We start from the raw sequence: 4,820 nt of genomic DNA, 5'->3' as shown, positions 1-4,820 counted from the left end.
GATGATGTGTTTCCCTGGCCCTGTGTTTCTACTGTTCGTTGTTGAGGTCCTGGTCCAAATCTGAAAGTCTCAGGATTTCCCCACCTCCAGTGTTGCCAACAAGGTGAAGAAGCCCTTTTGCGCTAAGAGGGGAGCAGAGGAAACAGCATACAGAGAGGATTCAAGAAATCTGAGACTGCCCCTGGCTTTACCCCAGGCTGGTTCCTTGGGTTCAGTATACTTCATATAGCATGGATTTAGTTGCTGAAGTTTGCCTTATTCACACTGAAGCCACGCCAACCCAAAATTACACCCGTTGCTGCTGTCTAACCGTGGGAGCATGCAACAGCATGGTCCTAGGCAAGCCTGGAGGTGCCTTCACCCTCGCAGTGCTGAGTAGCCCAGTCCCCGTGTCATGCTTATGTCCTCCCAGCAGCTGTGAATTAAACATTGTCCACTTAGATTGCCCGAAAGCTTGGCTTGGCTGGATGCATTTACACTCAATGTCCTCTAATCTCTTCCTGTTCATTTTTAGCTTCTAATGTCCTAGTAGCTAAAAAATGCCACCAGGAAATGGGAGACTTATTTCCTACTTCTGCTCACACCAGAGTGTCCCAGTTGAGCACTTTTGCCCCAAGTCTGCAGACTACTCTAGAGGAAAGTGGGCTCAGACCCTTCTTCTGGAGATGTGCTCCTTTGCAAAATACTTAGGTAGACGAGAGGAGAAAAAGGAAAATGGTCCAGGCTGGGATTGTCTTGTTTAGTGCTTCTTAGTGACAAGGAGATGCTGATGGGCAGTACCCAGCACCACATATGTGGTCCCTCTGTGTCTGAGTCCCTGTGGGGATGTACCACTCAGCTGCTCTCTGAGCCTCCGATGCAATGGGTCAATATCTTTGAGGGCCTTAAGCACCAGGATATGAACACTTCCCACAATTGTTGTTGCTCTGGACAGTGAGAATTCATTGCTTTTATCAGGAGCAAGCTACTAAAATACAGAAACACAAGAAAAAAAGTTGACATGCTACAGAGGAGAGAGAAGGAAGTCAATACAATGAAGTCAGGGACAAATGTAGAAGAAATAGAGAAAATTAGGAACAGTTTCAGAACATTGAATTGCAAATAAAGGAAAATGCGAGACCAACTATGATGAAAGCCATGAGTGGTGAAAACTGCTGTATTTCTGCAGAGATCAGTAAAACACGCCCAGCTATTGAGATTTTGACTGATCAGCTGTGAAAAGCTGCTTTAGTGAATATCCAAATGGTTCCACTTCCTCAAAATCGTGAGGACCTTGCCCATCATGGGGGTCTATCCCTGTGGTCCCTCCTGGCCACCAGCCTGCTCCTTGACTTCAAGGAGAAGGTAAAGGCTTGTTGAAGAGCTCACCCTTGGCAGCATGTTCTGATCTGTGGCCAGAAGCATGCGTGGGTGGCTTTCTGCAAATTATGCTCAATTTTTTTCTTGTTAAAATTCTGGCTCTCTAAAGGGCATGCCTTTCACCTGCTCCAGCACTTGTCAGGGAGGACGTGGTGAGGACCAGGATAGAAGGCTGGCCAGGTTGAGTAATCAATATATACATAGCAGTAAAAGGGTCAGCACAGTGCAGCGCTGTGTATTTCTTTCCCCTGCTTAATATTTGATCCCTGCAGTTAAGATACACCACTCTCTGATTTAATGCTGTGCTACATGCCACAGCGTGATGCTGCTGACCCAGTCTGACATGAGAAGCCATAAAAGGACACTTTGACGGGATGATTATTTTCAACAAGGTTTTAAAGTGTGATTACAGAAACTTCAAATTTCAAAAGCTGGGAGCCTATCAAAGATGTTCTCAGTATGTTCGTACATAACTATAACTTCAAAGAAAGGTTGAGAGGGCTCACATCCCTTCCTGCTTGAATACTGGCCAAAATTGCCTAGTTAACTTAAATTACCTCCTGGGAGTGATCACGGCAGGGTTTTCTGCTTTTATCCACTGAGAGGTTCTTAACCAATTCTTACAAAGCTGGACCCAAGTTTCTCTCCCTGTGTGTCCTACAAATGGGTCACATTGTCACCGAGGGATTCTGAGGGAGCTCCTTGCACTGCCTGCTTCATCTGGAAGACTGCAGATATCACTGCCAAAATTAACCCTCTCTGCAAAGCCCAGTCCTACATTACGAACTAAACAGGCCACAGAGCTCCAGAGCATCATTCGTTATTTGTTAGAGTAAAGGACCCTTAAGAAATGTATATGGAAAATGTAGTCCACAAGATGAAGACAAAAGTCGATCATATTAAAAGGATATACCTTCTTCCTTCTTCTTCACTCCTTTTTCCATGTTCCCTGTTTTTCATTTCCTATTGTATCCCTTTAAAAAAAAAAACAAAAAAAAGGTGGAGGGGAAATAAGAAGAAAATTTAGGTGAAAAATGGAAATGAAAAATATGCTGATTTAGTCTATAAGTTCTCTTGTAGAAACATAAAACTTCAGGAAAATTGATGAGTGAATTTTTTATCCATTTTCCATGAAACAAGGATTGTCTTCCAAGCCATTCTGGGGCCACAGCTGTTGTTGCTACTGTAGCAAACCCTCTTCTTAGTCGAGCTGAGGGAAGGTTACTCCCGACATTGAAGACTTCAAAGGTCCTCCAGGTGTTGCCAGCTCTAATAATTCTCATCAGTGTGACAGCATCTGAACTGTCTTGCACGCTCCCTTGCACAGCGAGAAGCAGTCTCCCCTCCCTGTGAACTCTTGTACTGTGCCATCTCTCCCCTCTCCAGAACTGCTCATACTTTGTGTTTCCAAAACAGAGGATTTTAGCCAGTTTTCCATCATGCCTTTTCTCTTGACCAACCTGATGTGCATTAGTACAATGATGGGGGCAGCACAAATTCCTGGAAAACCTTATCAGGAATTTATTTTTCTTTTGCTCTCTCTCCATCCCAGTCTCTCACATCTGCCCACTCTTTTCTCAATCCCTTCCTTTCCTATGTTTCAGGGAAGGCCAGAGAATTCACATGGGAAATTGAAAGGTAGGACTTCTGAAATCTTGGCAGATACATCAATAACAGTGCAGCTTTTCACAAAGCCTTTCATCCTCCTTACCAAACCAGTTGCAAAAGTCCTGACTTTTTATTAGTCGGGGTTTTTAAAGTCACACATAATACTTTGACCTTCGGTGCATTCGTCTTCTGTGCCTACCTTGTCTAAAAGGATTGCTAGCAGCTTGGGCAGGACTCTACTGGCAGCGGCATCCAGTCTCTCCAATTAAATAGAGGGGATGTTGCTCACTGCTCCGAGACTATAAGCATAGACAATATGCTTGGCTCTGTTTGCTTCACTTTCTCCCTAGTAAGTTACTGCCTTGACAGTAAAAGAACCCCACCTCTGACGATCTGGTAGCTGCCAAAGTCTTCCCGGAGAACCCAATTTAAAACTGGAATGCAGTTTAAACAATTGCTTTTTTCCCCCTCCTTTTGTCACTTCTTTGTAATATTTATAGTCCATTGAGGTGGTGAGCCCAGTCAAAAGCTGAAATTTAAGTGTGAAGTAAACCCTTTTCAGGTTTCCTTGGAGTAAAATGCTGAGTTTCTGGGTTTACCCTTGAAGTTTCAAAGACTAATAAGTGCTGGTATATCACCACCTCAAAGTAAGGTGAGAAAGATGCTGTGATGCCCTGTAGGTTACTGAACAGTGGCTGTATAACCTTGGACCATTTCTCATTTCCAGGGCCATTAGAGGGAAGAGTCTCAGCAGAACCAAACTTGTCCTGCTAAATAATCCCTATAGAGCAACACTGATCTGGGTCAGATGAGGGGCTGTTTTAGGAGGCAGAAAGACCTACCAACCAACCCACCAGCCAACTAGCCAGCTGACCAACCCCACCAGGGCCAAAGAGGATCATTACATTTAGTTATCAAGTGTAATTTGTTCAGCTTTTCAGCAGGTGGGTGTAAAGAGCCAAAAAATTAGAACAAAGCTATGCTGCATGTTGGCTACTGTTGCAAGAGTGTTTGCATTTTAAAAATAATAATGCTAGTTCAAAGCTGGTCCAGATCCATGTCCCCCCTTGCTGCAATCAAAAAAATTAGAAATGGCTGAGCTGATAATATCCTTCTGATTGCTGAGAGCAGAGCTTCGCCTTACCCCACACCAGCATTGCTGACACTTGTGTTACTGATTTCTTCTACCCTTTTGTGAGACCAGATAAAACGGACCATAATTGCAGTCTGCAGGTCTGTAATTGGGAGGACTGAAAGGAGAAATTGGAGCAAATTAAATGAAAAGGCTCATTTTTCTTAGACACAAAAAGAAATAATACATATGTGAGTGCCTGTTTTTCATAAGAAGTCATTTACAGCTCTTTTCAGAAAGGATGTGTGTGAGCAAGACACACACGTGTATAATAGAGACAAATTAAACTCCCCTGAGCCGATGGTGGCTCTGCACGGGATTGCAATACAAAGGAGAAATACCTGGAGACACGCTCCATTAGACCCTCTTTGTAGAAGCCACACCCCTTGAAGTCTCATAGGTTTGAGCACCTAATTCTCTCAAACTCCTTCCCAAATCACAGCCTGGATGAGGGAATGGGTCTCCTTCATGGCCCCTTTGGCTGGGTGAAGCTTTCTGCTCCAGAGATCCTGCGGCCAAGCCCGGCACAGACCTGTCTCCTCTGCCCCTCGGTGGGTGACATGAAATTTGCACGTTGCTTCCCCAAGCTGACATGCGTGATACTGCATTGCCTGGTGACATCAGCACTGTATCAGTTGCCAAGGTGATTAATTCAGTGCCTTTATTAAAGGCCAGTCCCTTCCATTACCTTTTGGAGAGAAGAGGTCTTTCCAGACTGCAA

This window comes from Charadrius vociferus, unplaced genomic scaffold (assembly GCF_000708025.1).
Source record: "Charadrius vociferus isolate BGI_N301 unplaced genomic scaffold, ASM70802v2 scaffold49, whole genome shotgun sequence".
Taxonomy (NCBI): Eukaryota; Metazoa; Chordata; class Aves; order Charadriiformes; family Charadriidae; genus Charadrius; species Charadrius vociferus.
This window is presented reverse-complemented; position numbering follows the sequence as displayed.